Source organism: Solea solea, chromosome 2 (assembly GCF_958295425.1).
Source record: "Solea solea chromosome 2, fSolSol10.1, whole genome shotgun sequence".
Taxonomy (NCBI): domain Eukaryota; kingdom Metazoa; phylum Chordata; class Actinopteri; order Pleuronectiformes; family Soleidae; genus Solea; species Solea solea.
In genome coordinates, this window is record NC_081135.1 from 682,501 (window position 1) to 707,375 (window position 24,875).

Sequence of the window (24,875 nt, forward strand, 5' to 3'; positions counted from 1 at the left end):
GTTTCCGTAACATGACTCACTCGTTCCTCATTATTCGTAACATGTTCCCGTATCACGACTCACTCGTTCCTCATTATTCGTAACATGTTTCCGTAACACGACTCACTCGTTCCTCATTATTCGTAACATGTTTCCGTAACACGACTCACTCGTTCCTCATTATTCGTAACATGTTTCCGTAACACGACTCACTCGTTCCTCATTATTCGTAACATGTTTCCGTAACACGACTCACTCGTTCCTCATTATTCGTAACATGTTTCCGTAACACGACTCACTCGTTCCTCATTATTCGTAACATGTTTCCGTAACACGACTCACTCGTTCCTCATTATTCGTAACATGTTTCCGTAACACGACTCACTCGTTCCTCATTATTCGTAACATGTTTCCGTAACACGACTCACTCGTTCCTCATTATTCGTAACATGTTTCCGTAACACGACTCACTCGTTCCTCATTATTCGTAACATGTTTCCGTAACACGACTCACTCGTTCCTCATTATTCGTAACATGTTTCCGTAACACGACTCACTCGTTCCTCATTATTCGTAACATGTTTCCGTAACACGACTCACTCGTTCCTCATTATTCGTAACATGTTTCCGTAACACGACTCACTCGTTCCTCATTATTCGTAACATGTTTCCGTAACACGACTCACTCGTTCCTCATTATTCGTAACATGTTTCCGTAACACGACTCACTCGTTCCTCATTATTCGTAACATGTTTCCGTAACACGACTCACTCGTTCCTCATTATTCGTAACATGTTTCCGTAACATGACTCACTCGTTCCTCATCATAAAAATAACATAAATCATATCTTTGAGCTTTTTTGCTCATGTAATGTGTTTTGTGATGTTTATAAAACCAAGTATAGTTTTAATAATTGCATGAATCAGGAAAATAATGATTTAGTCATTCTGAGCATTTTCAGGGTGTGATTTCAGCTTCTTTGTTTGACGTCATCATTTTAAATTCATTTCATGTCCTGAAACAAACTCACTTATTGCAGCTTTAATCCGCTCAGAAAGCCACGACATCCAGATAATGACATGTTTCATCGCGGCGGCCATTTTGTGGCGACCCAGCACGAGTCCCGCCCTGATTTCTTCATCTAACGTGTGAACTCTGTGGATGAACCGTGACCTTTTAACCTCACAGATGTTCATAGAGTTCACTTTATAAAGACACACAAAAACAAACAGCCACAGCGTGTGCGCGTGTGTGTGTGTGTGTGTGTGTGTGTGTGCGTGCACCATGACCTGACGCTGACCTCTATAACTCCGCCCTGAAAACCACAAGCATTTTTTTTTTCTCATCTGGTGAAATCAAAACCATGCAGCGCTGCACAGAGCGACTGTGAGAGGAGAAGAAGAAGAAGAAGAAGAAGAAGAAGAAGAAGAAGAAGAAGAAGAAGAAGAAAGTAAAGTCATTTTCATTTCCTGTCTGGTGCCATGCTCTGCTCAGATGGATCTGCCATGTTAGGTGTCAGATCAGATCAACACAAAGCCTGCACTGACATCTGCATTTGGAATAAGTCTCCTCAGCAGCAGCAGCAGACTTGTCTCTCTCTCTCTCTGTGTGTGTCTGTCTGTCTGTCTGTCTCTCCCTCTCTCAGTGAAGTCTTTGGTCTGTGTTGTGGTTTCTGCTCAGGATGCACCGTTTATTGTGCTCAGATGCAGACGTTCATAAAACGCCACAGAGGAATGCAGTGGCTCACACGCAGGAACGAGGGAATATTTAATGTTGGTGGATACGTCAGGTTTTGTTTTTGAAGTTTAAATGCGTGTCTCTCTCTGTGTGTGTGTGTCTCTCTCTCTCAGCCAGCAGTGACACGCAGGGAAAACTCAGTTTAGCCTCTAAACACAAGAATCACCTCAGCTCAAGTCTACGATGTTCACGTCTTTATCTCACTGTTAGACAGACGTTTGTAAACCACTCACTCTCCCACACCAAAGCCCATAGAGAAAATCAGGGATTTTAACTCGCGAGGACACAGGAGCTGCTGGTCTGCTGCTGCCTCGTGTGGTCACTTTGTGTCACTGAAGTAAATCAAAAAGAAGGATTTTAAAAGCTGAATTTTACAAAATCAGAACTTAGTGATGTAGGCAGCAGTGTGTGTGTGTGTGTGTGTGTGATGTTAAAATCACTGGTTTTCTCTGTGGGCTTTGGTGTGGGAGAGTGAGTGGTTTACAAACTTCAGTTTTGAGTCGTCTTGTTTTTGTCCAAAAACCAAAATGATTCAGTTTTAACAATTTCTCTGTTTTAAGGAGGAAAGAAAGCAGAAAATAATAACATGGAAGAAGCTGAAAAATCACATAAACTGTTGTTTCTCACCAATTCTCATGTTTCTGTGAGAACCCAGAAGACTCAAGAGAAAATAAACTCCTGTCAGCGTAAAAACAAACTTGTGAAGATTTGTTATTTTATAATCAGACTAACATCATATACTGAGCCAAACATGCTTTGTTTTCTTCAATAACAAATAACAAATTACCTCTGCTCATTACTTTAGGAGTTCCCCAGGGATCCATTCTTGGCCCAATAACATTAACATTAGGGCTGAAATTAACCATTATATTCATAATCTATTAATCAGTGCTTGTTTGGTCTGTGTTTTTGTCCACAAACATAAAATGATTCAGTTTGAATGATTTCTTTGAATTCACAGAAACTGTTTTTTATTTATTAGAAAAACACTCAGTCTGTTTAATTTATTACTAATAATATAATATATAAATAATAAGTTTGTGTATTTGTGTAGTTTGTGTATTTTCTAGTTTCTGTCATTTTTCAGCTTCTTAAATGTGAATATTTTCTACTTTCTGTCATTTTTCAACTTCCTAAATGTGAATATTTTCTACTTTCTGTCATTTTTCAACTTCCTAAATGTGAATATTTTCTACTTTCTGTCATTTTTCAGCTTCTTGTGTGTGAATATTTTCTGGTTATGGTCATACTTTTGTTTCTCTCAAAGCTTTGAGGTCATTTTCCCTCTTAAATAAAGAGACATAAGACCAGACGTGATATTAATAAACGATCTTCTAAAAGTTGACAAAGATCCACTCGTCTGAAGAGACGCTTTCTTTAATTGAAAGTCTCTCCCTGGGCTCCCTGATTAATTTCTGCTCTGATCTAAATTGACCCATCCAGCCTGAGGGTAAAGCAGCGGCCTGCGTCGCTCGCTCGTACAGTGTGTCATCACGCGTGGCCCCGATACGAGCCACCGTCATGTGACAACATGACATCATCATGACATCATCTGTGGTCAGTGTCGTGATCGTCGTCTGAACACGACCTTCATGACCCGAAACTCTCCCAACACAAAATAACACAAACTGAACTAAACAACAGAAATACAAAAAGAGGAAGAATATAATCTTGACTAAAGTGTGATGTGCGACAGTTAACGACAGGTTCTGGGATTTTAAATAAAAAATATTAAATATATATCATGTGTTTAGTCAGTAGTCCTATGAAATAATACAAAAATGTAATGTTATCTTTGATTTTAATAGTTATTCTTATCAATTAAAATACATGTGTTTATATTATCTTTTGTTTTAGTAGTTAATATCATAAAATAATGATAATAACTAGGAGTGCAGGCAGCCATGATCGGGCCCTTTCTCCTGTGATGTCTCGCTCATTTACGTCGGGCGCAAATCGCCAAAATGGACAACAAAATCCTGTCCTGTTGAGTTGAGACCATGGTTACGGTCGACTTTTTTGTTCGTCAGGTGCTTTAACATCTTCACACCAAGTTTGGGTGGAACGCAGCGAGTCATAGGGCACTTCCTGTTTCGTGGCGATCGGTCGGAATTCACCAAAACAAAACAAATTGCGGTGTTTTTTTTTTACGTCGGTAAGGCAAACACGTTCAGAGGTTCAGTTTCATTTACAGAGGCTGCAAAAGGCCAAAATGGATGGCAAAACTCCAAATGGCTGACTTCCTGTTGAGTTGACACCATCGTCCCAACGAACTGTTTTGTTCCTCTTGGTTTGCGATAATTTCCCGCCAAGTCTTGTGAAATTCGATGCAACTCAATCTTTAGAGCCCTTGAGCAAGGCACGGGTCGACAATGCCAATATCGCATTTTCGCCAAACCTGACCTCCGTGCCGAGTTTCAACCTCAAAAACGAGCGCAGAGCCATTCGTGGCTCGGGCCTTCACTCAACCGGGCTTTCAAAATAAGAGCCCCAGCCTTTTTTTTTTTTTTACTCATTAAAGTTGTTTTTCTTGTGTGTTTTTAGGCAGCGATCAGGGTTTAAAGTTTGTGTTGTAGTTTTCGACTCACCTTGTCACAATCTCATGTCCTGACGTCTCCTGTCGTCTCCTCTTCTTCTCCCTCCTCCTCCTCCTCCTCCTCCATCTCTGAGTCTGATTTTGCAGCTCCATGCATCAGATCTGGCTCCTATAAAGACACGGGATTAGATTACAGCTAAATCAGTCTTGTGGCTTTTCCCCCTTCTGGTCTTCAGATATGAGCGGTGCCCAGCAGGAGCTGCAGCAGAGCCTGAAACCCAACCCGAGCGTCACTGATCCTCCCAATAACCAGGCTCTGACAGCGTGGAATGATCCGTGATAAGAGAGCGGAGATCCTCAGACGTCGTGGGTTTGACGCTCTCCGCGTCCGTCTGTCCGTCTGTCGCCGGGTCAGTGAAAGTCCACGAGGACGAGGCGGCGTTTTCTCTTTTTAATGAAGACAAGAAAACCAATTTCAAGAAAAGTCACAGACGACTTTCATTAAGCCACCGCGAGCCGCGTTTAAATGTAAAGAAATAACATAAAAAAAAGACAGAGTGAGTAGCAGATGTCTGTATATATTATATTATATCTTATATATATATATTTAGTCTATCAGCCAAGGTTCAGCTAATCACATCAAAGACGAAGACGAGGAGCCAAAAGTAACAGTTTGGCTTCGCCTTCATCAGCATGTGTTCCGTGTTTATTGGCTTTGGAAGTCAAACCCGGGTCAGGATCAATCCAGCGTCGCGGATCGGGAGTCGAGCAGAGGACGGAGGTGAAGTGTGATTTTTTTATTAAATCAACATGGACGTTCGTCCTCTCGTGTCCTCTCGTGTCCTCTCGTGTCCCTGCGCGCCTGAACACAGCTGACCGCACTGTGATGGGAAACAGGCTCACGTTACAGCCACGAGTCATTTAATCACATGTTTTACCCTCTTCTTCAGTGCAGGGACCCCACTGCATTGTGGGTTATTGTTGGCGTGACAGTGCGATGCTAGCAGTGATCATGTCTCTGTGAAGGCTGCTGTAAGAAGACAAAATAAACTCCTGTCAAACGCTTGAGAGATTTGTTATTTTATAATCAGACCAACATTGTTTTACCTTTGCTCGTTACTTCAGGCGTTCCCCAGGGATCCATCCTTGGCCCGATAACATTTACATTAGGGCTGCAACTAATCATTGTTTACATAATCGATTAACGTGTTGATCATTTTCCTGATTAATTCAGTGCTTGTTTGGTCTGTGTTTTTGTCCACAAACATGAAATCATTCAGTTTTCATGATTTCTTTTTAAAAATGTAGCAAAGAAAAGGGAAAATATTCACATTTCAGAAGCTGAAAAATCACAGAAACTTGTTTTATTTATTAGAAAACACACAAACTGTTTAATTTATCACTAAAAAAAGTAGGGCTGCAACACTCAACTGATTAATCATTATGAATCGATTTCTTAAATTAACTTCAACTATTTTGATCATCAATTATTGGTTTGAGTGTTTCTTAAACAAACATTAATCAGGAAAATAATCAACAGATTAATAGGTTATGAAAATAATGGTTAATTTCAGCCCTAATGTAAATGTTAGAGGGCCAAGAATGGATCCCTGGGGAACTCCTGTAGTAATGAGCAAAGGCAAAACACTGTTATTAAAGGAAACAAAGCATCTTTGAAATGGTAAACTATTTTGTTTATTGGTTTGAGTGGATTGTTTTACTATTTAAATATTTCTGTCATATTTTCTGAGAAATCATTTTATGTTTGTGGACGAAAACAATCATCATTTCCAGGTGTGATCGACATTTTCAACCAAACAAGCACTGGACTGATCGAAATATTATGAAAATAATTTAAAGTAAATGTTACTTTTCCTAAAGGAACAAGCAAAGGTAAAACACTGTCACAGATGGAAACAAAGCACGTTTGGCTCAGTCTACGATGTTTGTCGGATTCTAAAATAACAAATCTTTCAGTTTATTTTGTCTTCTTACAGCAGCCGTCACAATAACTCAGTCTTCTGTCTCACACTGACCCGACGATCACTGCTGTGATGCCAACAATAACCCAGAATGCACTGAAAAGGAAAACATGTGATATTTGGAGCAGGAGGAGTAAGAATTCGATATTTTCTTTATCACTTGTGACTGCAGAAATGTAATATTATGAGAAATGTAACGTCTTCCACGAGGATAATTCAATAACAGGGCGATTGTTTTGCTACCTGTGGTTACGACGTTTCTCCCCGACCGTTCATCACTCGCCACATTGTGGCAAAGAAATAAACGTCACGGATTCTTTACGGCTTTATATTTATCTGGAGCTCAGGATCTGCTCCTCGTCCTCAGACAGCTGCTGACAATCAGTGTGGACTTAATGAAGCTTTGACATCAGCACACACACACACACACACACACCTACCTGATCCTGACACTGAGGCAACATCATCGTCTTCTCCACGTTTGAACAAGACGTCGTTTACCAGCGCGAGTTTAACAAGAACAACATGTGAGAGAGTTTTACAGAAATCCTTCTTCATTTACCCCCAAACGTCCACAGATAACCACAGTCCTCAAACACAAAAGTGTTTGAGTTGTGTACTGAAGCAGGGGTTCCCAAAGACAGGGTCAAGGCCCACAGATGGGTCACAGGAGAGGTTTTTTGGGTCCCTAAAGAAACTTTTCCAACTTTTCCCTTGAAATGTACATGTATATGTTTTAAATTGTGTGCATAAAAGTAAGTTTTAAATCATTTTCTGAACATTATTAGTCATTTCAAGGCAAACCCCAGCATTTTTGCAGCGTTGTTTGTCAACTTTATTTCAATCTTAAAAATATCAAACGTATAAAAGAAATCTCTTTTAACCAAAATAATAAGAAAAAAATTAACTAAGCAATAAATAATACATGTACATATAACGAAAATGAGGTTTAATTACATCATTTTAACGTTTTGTGAAACATTGTTTCAGCTCTGACAAAATAAAAGAATCCAAAACTACTTGACTGTGAGACACAAGAGTTAGGTTTGAGATCATCTTTAGAAAATCTAGTATTTAATTATCTTTATTAAGTCATCACGTGCTTTTACTTCCATTAACTTTTTCTAAAACAAATAAACATAAAAACTGAGTCTAACGCTGCAGTTTGTACAGAAATAATTCAGTTTTTAGTTGTTGTGCACGTTTGAATTCTTTTAAAAAAAATCTACACGTGACAGTGAAGTTGGATGCAGAATTTATTACGATATTTAAAACCACCACTCCACTGAGTTTTTTATTCTTAAACTCCAAATAAACAAAAACTACCCGAGTGTTTTCAAGCCCAGAAAACGGAAATGCTTCACATTCTCATTTTTTAAAATGTAGGAGTTCCCCAGGGATCCGTCCTTGGCCCGTTCATGTTTTCATTTTGGTCTAAAACATTGGAAAAAAAGCACTTTTGACACAGAGTTTTATGCTGAAACCAGACAAACAACTTACAGATGTCGAGTTACGACAGATTTGCGGCCAAAACGTGAATTATTTTGTTATAACGTGTAAATATTTCTTTTTTTTGCTGTTTTTGTGTGCGACTAAAAACTCCGGTGTGATTCGACAGCGGCTTCGGGAAAAGAAGCTCTGGAGTTGAAAAACATTAATTAGTTAAAGTGGGGCAGACATCAGTCGTCTCACAAGTCTGGAGGGAGGAGGAGGAGGAGGAGGAGGAAGATGAAGAAGTGTTGCTGAGGCTGCGGGAGAATCCCAGCACTCGGGTTTCATTCGTCTTTTCTTCTGTCGTTTTTCTTCGTGAAAGGAAAATGGGATTTGTTTGACGAACGAGGGAAGGACGGAGGACACGAGGGAAGGAAGTGAGGCCCCATCTGTCAGTCTTATCTGGACACCAGGGTCTGTGGGGTCAAGAGGACGACCTGTCCGGTGTCACAGTAATGACGGTCCCCCTCTTTCATGAGCCACAAGGTCGAGACCCGGCGTGTTTTTATCACCGCGCTGACGTCTTTAAACATCACTGCAGACCAAAACACAGTCAAAGATCTTCAGCTCGAGCTGGAAAAACTCGCAGAATCGTGAATTCTACGACGCGTCATTCACTAAAAACAAGCTCTTTGGGTCTTTGGTGTTTGTCGGGACTTTGTTATCTTTAGTTATTAGAAACTGTCAAATCACCTTAAACTTCACAGATGTGGAGTTGTTGTTAAACAAAAGATCATTTAAATTCAATTTATTTCTGTGAAAACAACAAGACAAAAGCTTGCGTCTTGTTTGGTAGTTTTTATTCTGAAAATAAGTTGATTTAAAGATGACGTAACAGAGATCATAGAGAGTAAATGTAAATGAGTCCAGAGAAACAACCTGTGTCAGGATAAATAGACAAATATCCAGGTATCATGGCTCAATCCTCTTTGTTTGCATCAGATAAATGTGAAGAAAGAAAGAAAGAAAAAAAAAAAGAGTTCCTGTCAGAGGAAAAATCAAAAGTGAGTGTGACACAGACGACGAGTCAAAGTCTGACTTTGATTTACAGAGATACAGTTCAGCTGTTCAGGTCCACTTATCTCACAGCGATCTGAGCAGGAATGTTCTAGAGAACAAAGACACAGTGAAGAGCAGTCCTTCTAACTGTTAAAGGGACAGTTCATAAAATGAACTGCTCTTTTTATTTTATGCTCCGCTCATAAAATATACGTCAATTTAAGTTTAGACAGACTTTTCCAACAGGAAACCGAAGTTTGTAAACCACTCACTCTCCCACACCAAAGCCCATAGAGAAAATCACTGATTTTAGCTCATGGGGACACAGGAGCTGCTGGTCTGCTGCTGCCTCGTGTGGTCACTTTGTGTCACTGAGTTAAGTCTAAATGAAATACTTTAAATGCCGAATTCATAAAAATAAGACATTTGAACTTAGTGATGGAGGCAGCAGTGGATCAACAACTCCTGTGTGTGTGTGTGTGTGTGTGTGACATTAAAATCAATGATTTTCTCTATGGACTTTGGTGTGGGAGAGTGAGTGGTTTACACAATAAAACAAACAGACACAGAAATGTCTACTCAAGTAACTAAAAACATGTTTCAGAATATGTAACATAAACATTTTTCCGTAAAAAAACAAGAATCTTAAATAAGAAAACATAAATCACTCAGACTGTATGCTGACGATGTGGCGACCTATGTGAAATATTAACAGATAGAAAAACACTAGAACTGAAACAACTACTCATTTATTAATCAATTAAGTTAAGTTAGTCATCAACTATTTTGATAATTGATTGATGAATTCAAGTGTTTTTTTTAATGTGAATATTGTCTGATTTCTTGGGTCCATAGAACAAAGAAATCATTAGAAATGATACATTTGGACAAAATAAGCACTGGATTATGAAAATAATTGTTTAGTTGCAGCCCTAATGTAAATGGTATTGGGCCAAGGATGGATCCCTGGGGAACTCCGAAAGTAACAAGCAAAGGTAAAAACATTGTTACCAAAGCATCTTTGTTTCTGTGATTTTTCAGCTTCTTAAATGTGAATATTTTCTGATTTATTTGCTCCATAAAACTGGATTAACCAAGAAAATAATCAACAGATTAATAGATTATGAAAATAATGGTTCATTTCAGCCCAAACGTAAATGTGAGTGGGCCAAGGATGGATCCCTGGGGAACTAACGAGGTAACGAGCAAAGGTAAAAACCCTGTTATCAAAGAAAACAACATCTCTAATAATCCCCACATGAATCATTGTGAGTTGCAGAACCTAAAACTCTTTATTCTGAGTGATATTTGTATCAGAACGTGTGATAAAATCCTTCTAAAACACGACTCCTTCGTCGTGTGAAGACAATAATCCTCTGTCAGCTCCTGCATGAGCTCCAGTTTGCCACGTTTGCAAAAAAAAAATCTGAATTATAAATAAAAGGTAATGATGCTATTATCATGCTCTCTTACGATCCTGAGCGCCGCGCCGCACCACCGCCGCCGCCGCCGTGGCCACCGCGTCTCCGCCGCTGTGGCTGTGCCTCACCTTTCTATTTGAATAATGATTTATAATCATATTAGTTCTCTCCGGAGCCCTGCTCTGGAAAAGTAAAAAGCTATTATCCAGTTGTCAGCTTCGCAGCGACGCCGCAGGAGATGGAGCGGCCGTGCTGACATGCTGTAGCTGCACACACACACACACACACACACACACACACACACACACACACACAGAGAGATATTGAGCAGCGCGGGTCGTCACTGGTGCAAATCCTTATTAGCCTGCACACGCATGAGCAAATTGTTGTTTGTTTAACCTTGCTGTGTGTGCCAGGCGGGTGGAGTTAAGTCCTGTATCTGAACTCAAATTTATAAAAGGGACAGTTCAGGTTTTTTTTTCTTTTTTTAAAAGCGTGGTTGTAAATTATTGTCAGAACCAGAGACGGGGGAGGTTTTTACCCGCGGAACAACACGCTCACGTGATACAGTCTGCGTCAGTTTGAGTCTACGATGTCTACGTCACATGATCACGTCTTTATCTCACTGTGAGACAACAGGAAACTGACGTTTGTAAACCACTCACTCTCCCACACCAAAGCCCAGAGAGAAAATCAGTGATTTTAACATCACAGCACACAGGAGCTGCTGGTCTACTGCTGCCTCGTGTGGTCACTTTGTGTCACTGATGTTAATCAGAATTAAAGATTTCAAATGCCGAATTTTACAAAATAAGACATTAGAATTTAGTGATGGAGTGGATCAACAACTCCTGTGTGTGTGTGTGTGTGTGATGTTAAAATCACTGATTTTCTCTGTGGACTTTGGTGTGGGAGACAGAAAAGTAGAGAAACTTGATTTTCCAGTCAGAAAAGGTCGTCTAACAGTGAAATAACGACGTGAACTCGTTCTTAAGATACTGTAGATGTGGTTGTAATGTATGTATTAAAGTAGCAAATACAATCTGTGTGTGTGTGTGAGCAGGAAATAAGATCCGATGCATGGATGATCAACACTGTCACCTGCTCGCTCTAATCCTCCGACATGACGAGCGTGTTCTGGATCAGCTGGGATGTCTGTTTACATCCTGAGCCGCTTCTCCATCTCTGACTGACACGTGTGATATTAGAAGAAGAGAGTTGGGGTTACGCGGTCACAGCGTTTCCCTCAGAGTAATGTGGTGTAATTCATATTTGAGGTCTTTTATAGACAGATGTCTTTCCAGGGAAAAACAACGTGAAGCCTTGAGGTTTTTATTTACACGATTGTTTGACTCTTTTGTCTTAAATCACGGCTGAAGAAGAGGGATCCAGATGTTTGGAGGAGTCGTGTTTCTGGATCTACAGTATTTCATCCAATAAGACACACACACACGCACACACACACACACAGAGACTCTGGACAAGGTTGCTAAAAAGGTAACATCCATAAAAGCGTCAGACTGAGGGTTTGAGCTTCCTGTGAGGACGAGACGCAGCGAGTCTATTTGTGAGGAAGAAACAGAAAAGCAGCTTTTCCTCACATCCAGACACGTCTCATCTGTGGAGATTTACATCAGCGTCACCGTGTCATTACTGCGTCCACGAGGAGACAGACGGGACGATGTGGACATGTCCTGTCACGATCAGCCCGACCACTATCACTGGAAATCATCATGATGTCAAAATATGATTTCATATGGTTTTTATCTCTCCATAATCTAACTTTATTTGGTTAGAAACTGAGGAAACCATGTCTCTCACGTGTAACGCTATAAAAACAAGGCACTGAAAAGTGTTACAAATGCTGCAAAGTCTAAATAAATATTATTACGTGACCAAAAAATGTAATTGTTTAAGAAAAAAATAAATAAATACAATTTGTGGTTTATCAAAGATTTTAAAAATGTAGTTAAGTCACAAAAAAGTTACTTAGATTATTCAATAAATTCATTTGAAAATGCCACAAAATGTTGTCACTAAATTTAGGAAACATTTACGTTTTTTAACACAAAATGTTGTTGTTACAAAAACATATCGTTAAACAATAAGTTGTGTTATAAAGTCAACATCACTAGCATTAAAGAAATGACCTACGTTACAAAAAAACGTATGTTATGAAATCATAAAGTTTTATAACAAACACACTTTTTTGTGGTGAAAAAAAGAATCTTAATAATGAATAAGTTTGTTCTAAATGTAAAAGATGCAGCTCCCCCTGGTGGCGCTGCAGAGTAAATCACCAGGACTGTACGTGTGCGCTGGTGAACTGAACTCACCGTGATATTTATCACAATCGTACATAGTTGTGGCGTCTTTGTGTTTACGTGGCTGCACCTTTACCTCGTCCTCGTCCTCAGGCTGTCTCTGTGTCTCCGTCCGTCCGTGTCTTTATTCATGGATCACTTGTGGACATGGACCCTGGTGCTGTGGACACAAAGAGCTCAGTATCACACACAGTAATTACAACATGCAAATTCAGCCATTCAGCTGCTTTAATATGGCCGCTCTCTCTCTCTCTCGCTCTCGCGCTCTCTCGCTCTCTCTCTCTCTCGCTCTCTCTCTCGCTCTCTCTCTCGCTCTCTCTCTCGTTCTCTCTCTCGCTCGCTGTCTCTCTCTCTGTCTCTCTCTCTCGCTCTCTCTCTCTCTCTCTCTCGCTCTCTCTCTCTCTCACTCTCTCTCTCGCTCTCTCTCTCTCTCTCTCTCTCTCTCTCTCTCTCTCTGTGTCTCTCTCTCTCTCTCGCTCGCTGTCGTGACGCTTCAGTTGTCGTGGCGTTTATCACCCGCCGCACACGCACATCTGTGGCGCCCACAGGAGGAGGGGGAGGGGCCGAGGGGGGAGGGGCCCGGGCCGAGGGTCAGCTGTTCATTCATTCATTCATTCCTCTGGAAATTCACTCCTTTATTGTCATTTTTATTTCTGTACCTTCACTGATGTTTGAATTCTCTGCTGCTGCTTCTGTCATTAAAACCAGACAAATCACATTCACACGTTCACTTATTTGGTCCAAAATGTTGATCAAATCAAAAAGAAAAGAAAAGAAATTCACCAAATGAAGACTTTGGTTGTATATTCAGCCAACAATGTTGTGTTTAATTGTACAATTTCAGCCATTTAGTGAGTGAAAACCCTGTTAGTAATGTGTTAGTCATTTCATTTCATTATAAAATAACAAATCATTTCTTTTCTTTTACTGTGGTTTGTGGAGAGAACATGGTTTCTCAGCGTTTTCAGACCAAACTAGTCGTCGATGAATCAGCTTGAGTGTTTTTTCTTATTAATTAAAAGAAGTTTCTGTGATTTCTCAGCTTCTTAAATGTGAATATTCAGTTGTTGGTTTTTTTTGGTCAGCGAAACCTCACCATTTATCATCTGCATAGAAACAGACTTTTACTAAACAAATACAACATTTTGTTCATTTGACCACATTTAAATCAGACTGGGGTGGTAAATATGAATAGAATAATTGATTACTACATGTTTATTAAAGTAACTCAAACACGCTCAGTGAGTTTTCAGCTTCTTAAATGTGAATCTTTTCTGGTTTCTTGTTATTTTCAGGTTTGGAACATTTCCGCACATTTTTGGGTGCAAACAAAGTCATGGATTAATGTAGAAAATAAGGATTATTGAAATGCTCTTCCTCTTCAGAAGAGACAAATGTGTTCTCAGATCCTCAGCAGCTGAACTACCCCCCCCCCCCCCCCCCCCATCTCCCCCTCCCTCCCTGCCTCCTGGGGTGAGTCTGTGGGCGTGTCCAGGGCACCGCTGCCTCTGGAACAGGTACGGTGGAGCAGCTGGTGTGAACATGTGTGAACAGACTGTGGTTGTGTGTTCACTTGGCTGAAGAGCAGACACTGACAGGTCCAGCCTCTCGTCTCCCTCGTGTTTGTCTCCCCCGGTCTCCCCCGGCCTCGTCCCTCTGTCTTTGTCCCGCACAGCCGTGCGTGACCCGGACAAACCGAGCCCAGCGCAGAGGGACGGCGATGAGCTGCACCTGAGCATTTAAAAAAAACAGGATTGTCTTCTTCTTCGTCTTCTTCTTCTTCTTCTTCTTCTTCTTCTTCCCTGAGATGAACTAAGGTTTTTCTTTTGAAGAACTTCCTCAGGTCACAGATGAGGTCACATCCCGTCTCTTCTGATCAGACATGAGGGACCGGGCCGCAGATGTGGACGACACAGAGGTCGACTTTCTCATGAGACGAGAATAAAAAGACAGATTATGTTTCTCAGGGTTTTAACTCCTGGGAATCAATCATTAAAAAGTCACGAGGAGTCCGAGGTTAAATCTGTTCAACATCAAAGACTCAAAACACTGAGATTATGAAGAAAATGTGAATTAAAGTGCGGAAAATAATACACCACGCCCCTTGAGACATGAAAACATGAGAACTGAAGTGAACTGAAGTTTGTAAACCACTCACTCTCACACACCAAAGTCCAGAGAGAAAAGCAGTGATTTTAACATCACACACAGGAGCTGCTGGTCTTCTGCTGCCTCGTGTGGTCACTCTGTGTCACTGATTTAAATCTGAATGAAATACATTAAATGCAAAACATTAGACGTCAGTGATGGAGGCAGCAGTGGATCAACAGCTCCTGTGTGTGTGTGTGTGTGTGATGTTAAAATCACTGATCTTCTCTGGGCTTTGGTGTGGGAGAGTGAGTGGTTTTCAGGTGTTTTCCATCCACACATTACTGATTGATTTCTCCGCCTCCTCCTCCTCCTCCTCCTCCTCTCTGTTTGAGATTCACCGTGTTCCCTTTGTCCTTCCTGCACAGATATTTACCAAACTTTGAATCCCTCTAATCCTAAATGCAGAGCTTTACGCTGTGATGCAGCGAGGGAAAGAAATCCTTTTCTTTCTTTGCACACCCTCTTCCTCCTCCTCCTCCTCCTCCTCCTCCTCCTCCTCCCGTTTACTTACAGCAGCATGTGGGCTAACAATGGCCCCAAGTGACAGCCAAGGTTAATCCTATATGTCGCCATTATGCGGGGTCAAGCTCCCTCGCCATATATTTAGTGTGTCATTAATTTCCAACCTGCTACAGCAGCAGGAGCGAGGAGCGAGGAGCGAGGAGCGAGGAGCTGCTGCTGCTCACACACACACACACAATGACTCGCTACATTAGCTAAATGGCGAGAGCTCCGTCTCTCTTTTCCTGCCTCTAATGAGACGGGTCTCTGGATCGTGTAGTCTATTCATCATCCTGCTTGTTCCAATCTGGCTCTTCCTTTGTCAGGGTTTGGTCGCAGGACCCAAGTCGTCACAGACGACATAAATCACCTGTCAGCGTCGCTCCCTGGGCTCCCATAATGCTCTATTAACGGCTCCAGCTCCATTATTGACAGGTATTACAGCCGCTGTGGTCAGGGCCATTTGTGTTCATCTGTTTTATAGAGCCAGGCTTTTTATTGTCCTGGAGTCTGCACTGCAAACGTGCTGCAGCCATCTTGGCTCAGTGAGCTCACCTGAATGAATGCTGGTCAAATAACTCACAGAACCTGATTAAAACAGTTTGACTAGATTTTCACCATCAAACACTGATTTTAGCTACTGAACTAAAGACTTGAGGAATAAAATCTACGATAATTACGTCACACTCGCGTCTTTATCTCAATGTCAGACAGGAAACTCAAGTGTGTAAACCACTCACTCTCCCACACCAAAGCCCAGAGAAGGTCACTGATTTTAACATCACACACACGAGAGTTGTTGATCCACTGCTGCCTCCATCACTGAGGTCAAAAGATTTGTATTGACAAAAATCATGCATTTCACTTTGTGTAAGTGACACAAAGTGACCACACGAGGCAGCAGTAGACCAGCAGCTCTCCACAGAGGCTGAGAACCTCCTCACAGAGGCTGAGAACCTCTCCACAGACACTGAGAACCTCCTCACAGAGGCTGAGAACCTCCTCACAGACACTGAGAACCTCCTCACAGAGGCTGAGAACCTCCTCACAGAGGCTGAGAACCTCTCCACAGAGGCTGAGAACCTCCTCACAGACACTGAGAACCTCCTCACAGAGGCTGAGAACCTCCTCACAGAGGCTGAGAACCTCTCCACAGACACTGAGAACCTCCTCACAGAGGCTGAGAACCTCCTCACAGACACTGAGAACCTCCTCACAGAGGCTGAGAACCTCCTCACAGAGGCTGAGAACCTCTCCACAGACACTGAGAACCTCCTCACAGACACTGAGAACCTCCTCACAGAGGCCTCTCCACAGACACTGAGAACCTTCTCACAGAGGCTGAGAACCTCCTCACAGACACTGAGAACCTCCTCACAGAGGCTGAGAACCTCTCCACAGACACTGAGAACCTCCTCACAGACACTGAGAACCTCCTCACAGAGGCTGAGAACCTCTCCACAGACACTGAGAACCTCCTCACAGAGGCTGAGAACCTCCTCACAGACACTGAGAACCTCCTCACAGACACTGAGAACCTCCTCACAGAGGCTGAGAACCTCTCCACAGACACTGAGAACCTCCTCACAGACACTGAGAACCTCCTCACAGAGGCTGAGAACCTCCTCACAGAGGCTGAGAACCTCTCCACAGACACTGAGAACCTCCTCACAGAGGCTGAGAACCTCCTCACAGACACTGAGAACCTCCTCACAGAGGCTGAGAACCTCTCCACAGACACTGAGAACCTCCTCACAGACACTGAGAACCTCCTCACAGAGGCTGAGAACCTCTCCACAGACACTGAGAACCTCCTCACAGAGGCTGAGAACCTCCTCACAGACACTGAGAACCTCCTCACAGAGGCTGAGAAACTCCTCACAGACACTGAGAACCTCCTCACAGAGGCTGAGAACCTCTCCACAGAGGCTGAGAACCTCCTCACAGAGGCTGAGAACCTCTCCACAGACACTGAAAACCTCTCCACAGACACTGAAAACCTCTCCACAGAGGCTGAGAACCTCCTCACAGTCACTGAGAACCTCCATGGCTGCTTTTATTGTGATGGATTTCCCATAGCTTGACCTCATATTCATTAAAAGAGGATTTAGGTCGGTTAGAGCAGGAGAAGAGAGGATAGAAGGGCCCCCTCGGGACTGTGTTTGCTCTGCTGACCCCCTGCAACACACACTTTCCCTCACACACACACACACACAGGGCCTATAACTCTCTCTCTCAGACAGAGCTTGTTAGGTGTGGAGGGTCGAGGAGGAGGAGGAGGAAGGTTTTATTAGCAGCAGCAGCAGCTGCTCAGCTCTCTGCTTCTATAAAAGGTGATTACTGCTGCTGCTAACAAGCTAATTGATTGCTAATGAGGTGAAACACTTCAGTTTGTGGAGGGAAAACACACACACACACACACTGCGACGTTCAGACAGGAAATGAGATGAAAAAGGGGCGGTGCTTGCATGCATGTTCATATGTAAATGAGGGGGCCACACTGACACACACACACACACACACACACACTTTATTATTGTCCTTCATGTCTGACTGTAATATACTGTATATAAACATGTGTACATATATGTAAATGTACACATGTTTTATATGAATTATATATGAGTCACTGCTGTATGGAACAATAATTAAACAATAACATTATTTTCATTTCTTTGATAAAAGCTTTTAAAAGTTTCATTAAACATTATAAACAAAACTATTAAAAAACACATTTAAAATGCAACATTATGTCATGTTCTCCTATATGTTCCTCTATGTTCTTCCATCTTCTTTCACATGTTCTTTCACATGGTCCTTCATATGGTCCTCCATCTTCTTTCACATGGTCCTCCATCTTCTTTCACATGTTCTTTCACATGTTCCTTCATATGGTCCTCCATCTTCTTTCACATGGTCCTCCATCTTCTTTCACATGTTCTTTCACATGGTCCTCCATCTTCTTTCACATGTTCTTTCACATGGTCCTCCATCTTCTTTCACATGTTCCTTCATATGGTCCTCCATGTTCCTTCACATGTTCTTCCATCTTCTTTCACATGTTCTTCCATCTTCTTTCACATGTTCTTCCATCTTCTTTCACATGTTCTTTCACACGTCCCTCCATCTTCTTTCACATGTTCTTCCATCTTCTTTCACATGTTGTTTCACACGTCCCTCCATCTTCTTTCACATGTTCTTTCACATGTTCTTCCATCTTCTTTCACATGTTCTTTCACACGTCCCTCCATCTTCTTTCACATGTTCTTTCACATGTTCTTCCATCTTCTTTCACATGTTCTTCCATCTTCTTTCACATGTTCTTTCACACGTCCCTCCATCTTCCTTCACATGGTCCTCCATCTTCTTTCACATGTTCTTTCACATGTTCCTTCATATGTTCTTCCACGTTCCCGCTCCTTTGCTGCAGCAGGCGGGGAACTCCCCGGCCAGTGAAGCCTCTACAGTTTCCTCTCTCACGGTATTTGACATGTCTCCTGACACGTTCTCCTGCTGCTGCTCACAGTGGGTGGCAGGGACAACCACACCAGTTGTTTGGTAATTTACTGCCGTCAGGGTGAAAGGTTTATTGGAGCACACTAGTTAGCGCAGGGCTAAAATAAGGATTTGGAGAAGGCTGGGGGGTCTGTGCACCAGCGCCACCTGCCTCCAACACACACACACACACACACACTCATCTGCACGTACACAGTCGTACAGGACACAGGAATGTGTGTTCATGTGTCGTCTTCTCACCACAGCAGAGTCCACGATGTAAATACACCTCGCTTTGCTTCAAACAGTTGGAGATTAAATGTTAAATGTGGAGAGAAAAGGCAGATTGTTTGTGATTATTTATGATTGAAACATGTTTGTGGTACAGCTGGAAGTGAGCTTAGCTTAGCTTAGTATGAACAAAGATAAAACGTTAGTGTGGCTAAAACAACTTAAAGCTCACAAGCTGACACGTGAATGCTAAATATGAAGCTACAGCCTGGAGATAATTAGCTTATATTAGCTTAGCATAAGCTATTAGAAAAACTAAAATACTAGTGTTAGCGGCAATGCTACATATCAGGCAACAGCCTCAACATGGTTAGCTTAGCTTAGCATATGGGTAGGTAGGCTACTTGATTTATCACAGCTTCCTTTTGTGTTTGTGTTGACACTAAACAGGAAGCTACTGCCTGTGGATGGTTATCTTATCATAATGCTAAATAACAAATCTACAGGCAAGACATGAAACTTAGCTTAGCATAAACAGTGGGGAAAGATAGACGACCAAAAACATCCTAAAACTTTATGATAGGTTGCGTTTGTGTATAAGCTAAATGTGAAGCTACAGCCTGGACACGGTTAGCCTAGCTTAGCATAAACACTGAAAACAGCTGGAGGTTCACTTGTTGTTTTACTTTAGAAAACAAGTTAGCTCTTTCATGGCATCCAGGTGTTTATGCTAAGCTAAGCTAAACTAAGCTAAGTGTCATTTAAATAACAAAGGAGTCAAAACTTTTTTTCAACAGTCCCTGAAGGCAGCATCGCAGATAAGGCTCAGTGTGACCTCTTTGACCTTGATGTGCTCTTTCCTGTTCAGACCACCAGACAAGGTCGACACCCCCTACCCCCTGGCCATGCCCCGCCCCCCCCCCTCTACATCCTTTTTCTTCCTTGTCTCTTTCCGTCTTTTTCCTTTCTTGCGAAACGCTGCGTGTAACACCGGCGTCTAGACGCGGCGAGAGAAAGGAGATGAGCAGCGAGCGCTCGCTCTTCCTTTTGTCCGGAAACCACCGTTGTGTCCCCCCCGCCCCCCGCCGGTCCCCCCGACCTCTAGCTCCCTCTGTCTGCCCTCCATTGTCAGGGAACAATACGCTGCCACTGCCTCTTCCTAAACATGTCGGGGCATTAAAATTACCATCAATATGAACCACAGGGGTTTGGGTGAGTGAGTGAGTGAGAGGGTGAGGGGGTGTAGAGCATGAACTGTCATGCCAACACACACACACACACACACACACACACACACTTTGACCTATGATGGGCGGGAGATCCATTTGTGTCAATCAGGATGAGTTCAAAAGCCAGGAAATATTCCTGCACACACACACACACACACACTGGGGCTAAACTTGGCTGCACACACAAGACGTGTCAGTCAAAACACATGGCAACCAGGGGCCTTTTCTGTGTGTGTGTGTGTGTGTGTGTGTGTGTGTGTCTGGGGGTCAAGTTCCTGTGAAAACACCCTCTCACTAAGAAGAACCCGGCTCCCTCTCGCTCCTCCATCCTCTGTGATGTGACTAAACACGGCGACGTTGCCATGGAAACCACAGCTTCACACTGCGATAATTGTCAAATTTATCCCCCCCCCCCACACACACACACACACACACACACATCACCCGCCTCTATCCTCTGGCTAAAATCAGGATTTGTCACGCCGCTGTTGCAATTTATTTTCCCTGTATCCATTTTATAATAATAAAAATAATAATATTATTATTATAATGTTAAAATATTATACTGTTGTTTGATTATAAAAGCTACAAATAAACAGCGTAATCAGTATTTATGCAATTTACTCATTTAATTGTGATTCATGTAATTTAATTAATATACACCGCACCAATTTACATACATATTACATTTTGAGTGGCTCAATCCACAAAATATCTGAACATGACACTTTTAAAACTATAAAAAATATTTAGATTTCAGTGACATAAATGTAAAACTAAGTTTAAAAAAAAGAAATGACTCAATAAAAATGAGACTAAAAAACAAGAAAGAAACACAAGAAAAAACTGACTGTTGCCATTATATAGATAAATCCACTACAACATCTGAAATACATGTTCACGTCTTTATACGACACACTTTTCCAACAGGAAACTCAAGTTTGTAAACCACTCACTCTCCCACACCAAAGTCCATAGAGAAAATCAATGATTTTAGCTGCGGGGACACAGGAGCTGCTGGTCCTCTGCTGCCTCGTGTGGTCACTTTGTGTCACTGAGGGAAGTCTAAATGAAATATTTTTTATATGTTAAAATCACTGGTTTTCTCTATGGGCTTTGGTGTGGGAGAGTGAGTGTGTGTGTGTGTGTGTGTGTGTGTGTGATGTTAAAATCACTGGTTTTCTCTATGGGCTTTGGTGTGGGAGAGTGAGCTGCTGACAAGTTGAGATAAAGTGACACTTTCAGGCCTAAAAAGTCTGTCTAATGGTGAGAAAAGAGCTGTGAGTATATTATTAAAAGATTGCAGATTTTATGAGGCGAGTTGTTGTTTTTTTAAATCTATTGATGTCTTGTGTCGTCATGTTCTCGCTGACAGCAGGGTCTTCAACCCTCAACCCTCTCTTTAATGTTCTGTCAGTGCTTGAGAAACATGCCGACACACTGGGAGCCACGTCCCTGTGCTTGTGTGACGATTAATCTCCCTCACACACTCACACACACACACACAGACTCACACACACACACACACTCACACACACTCACACACTCCCTCACACACTCACACACTCACTCACACACAGACACACACAGATGAGTCGGTGGTGTTGAAGCCTCCTCTGCAATGACCCGCACAGACAATAAAGCATCCCCACAATGGAAATGTTAATTTTCTCATTATCAGCCCTCTTAATTATTTGTTGTGACAGATAATTGCGTTGCGGCGCGGGCTCGTATCGGCACTAACCCTCTGCCTGTGTCTTCGGGGGGGGGGGGGGGGGGGCCCTGTCGCCTCACCCAAACCCCCCCCCCCCCGGCGTTTGCCTTTCACCCAGACAAAGAGCGAGCGCAACCTTTTCTCAGCTCCGCGCCGCCTCTCCCTCGCCACAATAGGAATAAATATTATAGATTAATTAATCCACGCTGATTATAGTTTAATCACTTTGCCTCCCGGGGTCACTGTATTATTATCCCACTTAGTACGTGACTTGTACACACACACACAGACACACACACAGACACACACACAGAAGAATGGCATTATTCCAAACCCTGACTGATGCGTGGAGGCTTTTCTGCCTCTTTACTCATTTATTAATTAGCACTAATGCTGTATTACAAGGCTTTTGGCATTTTTACTGAGTGTGTGCCTTATCATATCATATTATACAAGGTAATAACGTTAGAAATCCTTCCACGGGTCAAAATGAGCTGCCATGTTGTGATTTATAAACCACACGGCCGCTCTCCTGCACCAAATCAGCCATTTAAGCTCACGGAGCAGCTCCTACAGCCTTTTCTCTTTCTTTCTTTCTCTCTCTTTACAATCAAATATCAAATATGTCTTTAGTAGAAAACATTGAAATATTTAAAGTTAATTTGTGGTTTAAATCTGGCTTTATTGATCAAATTCATCATAAATTTCACAGGTTTTATAGTTTGATTTTAGCCAATAGGCTCAACTAATAACATGAATGCCATCATAAGTGCCACTTCAGAATGAATGTGTTTGTTTTATCTCACTGTTTGTTTGTAAACCACTCACTCTCCCACACCAACGTCCAGAGAGAAAATCTCTGATTTTAGCTGCGGGGACACAGGAGCTGCTGCTCCACTGCTGCCTCGTGTGGTCACTTTGTGTCACTGAGGTCAATCTGAACTAATAATAATAATAATAATACATGCAGAATGTGAACTCAGTGATGGAGGCAGCAGTGGATCAACAACTCAGTGTGTGTGTGTGTGTGTGTGTGTGTGAACTAAAATCACTGATTTTCTCTATGGGTTTTGGTGCAGGGAGTTACGTACGTAAATGTGTGTGTGGGCCGGGGATTGACTGCAGAACACACATTCCAACCGCCTTCCAAATGTGGAAACATGAGCTGTACGTACAGGTGTGGCAGCAGCAGCAGCAGCAGCAGCAGCATCAGCAGCAGCAACAGCAGCAGCAGCGGCGGCGGCGGCAGCAGCAGCAGCAGCAGCAGCAGCAGCAGCGTGCAAGGTGTTTGCCTCTTTCTCTGAACACACACACTTGACACGGTTCTAAAGTGATTCTGAAGCGCTCACATTCTACACATGCCTTTCCTTGACTTTTTCTTCCCTCTCTTACTGAAGTGAAGCGCTGCTGGTGTCCACACACACACACACACACACACACACACACAGCTTACCCTACCTCCCACATGTGTGACAGGTGTCAGGCCCAGTGGGAGCGTTTACGGCCCCTAAACTCTTGACATTTGACCCCTGACCTCCTCCACTCCGTCACCCCTGAAGCACCTGCAGCAGCAGACGAAGGCCGAGCGAGGCCGGAGGGAAACGCTCACACACACACGCACACACACACACACACACATGCACACACACACACACACTCTCACACACACAAACTCAATCAACAGCACGGGCCACGCTCTTATTTTGAAAAATTCTCCCCAAAATAAATACGTGTACTCATATATTTAGACCAAAGAGGTGAAACAAGACCATTTATATTCATGTTAAACACTTTAAATATTGAATAATTAAGCATGGAAATACAGGAGAAGATTTATATGAAATATAAATTAAAGATGAAAAATAAAGCATTTACAGCAAAACATGAACAAATAAAAGATTAAATACAAATGCAGTAAAAAATGTAAAAATATCTTTTAAAAAGTGTTAATATGGTAAAAGTAAAATGTTTAATTTAAATAGAGTAAAATAGAAGAACAGAATTCAAATGAGACAAAATTGTTTCTTTAAAGTCACTTCACACACACACACACACACACACACACGGATCATGAAGCAGCTGTTTACTGAATGTAAAGACAAACAATTACTGTATGTGTTTCTGTTTGACTCATTAAAATTCACCCTGATTTGCATATGCATTGTGTGTGTGTGTGTGTGTGTGTGTGTGTGAAGAAGGGACTTTAAAGAGGATAAACACCCTTCTTTAACTCTTGCCCTCATTTCCTCCTCCTTTAAGTTTTTAAGTTAATCCCACCCACACACACACCCACACACACACACACACACACAGCTGACTGGAAGTTGACCTTTGACCCGGATAGATTTCACGGATTATCCCTTTCTTGTGTCAGAGCACAGACTCTGAGGATTCACCTGAAAAAACAACACTTAAAAAACAAACGCGATGTTGTCGCATATCGCAAAAAAAAAATGCGATAAATTTGTCGGGGTGAATTCCAATCATCAGGAAGTTAAGCAAAAAAAAAAGGTTTTTGTGATTCTGTCGCTCATGAACGAACAGTCCAAGTGAGTTATTTTGAATGATTTTATATGTTTATTGTAACATTTCTTTAACTGCTCCTAATTCTAGGATGGGGGATCCCCTAAGGGGGATTAATAAAGATAAATTATTATAATTATTATAAGACGTCAAACTTGTTTTCTTGTTCAATTACGATACTTTAAATTTTTGTGAAACATAAGTAACGCAGTTGTTTTTTATTTTTATATTTTTATTTAACATTTCACTGTTTTTCGTGACGTTAGCGTCATTTTTATATAATTATTGAGTTTACTTTCTATTGTATCCATATTAAACAATTCTGAAAATGAGTACTACTTACAATATTATTACTATAATTATAAAAAAACAAGATAAATTCATGTAAACAGGTGGAAATTCCTCCACATAAATATTTGTTCATATTTTGGTCAAATGTTAAGATGCAAACTGAATGAAATATGGATACGAGGCTCCGCCCATTCACATTTGAAAGCATGTTCCTTGTGGATGAATGAATGAATTATCACTGTGGACACAGAAAATGTTTGGTTGTGACA

At 41.8% G+C, this 24,875-nt stretch overlaps 1 long non-coding RNA gene across 1 annotated transcript in view; it reads right to left on the minus strand.

The window, feature by feature from the left end:
- Positions 1–24,875, minus strand: part of LOC131443969 (uncharacterized) — a 79,472-nt gene that overhangs the window by 10,205 nt on the left and 44,392 nt on the right. Inside the window, exons 2-3 of the long non-coding RNA XR_009233686.1 lie at positions 12,548–12,631; positions 4,307–4,423 (exon numbers count right to left, since the gene is read on the minus strand). This is a non-coding gene — a long non-coding RNA (uncharacterized LOC131443969). The remainder of the gene's footprint in view (positions 1–4,306; positions 4,424–12,547; positions 12,632–24,875) is intronic.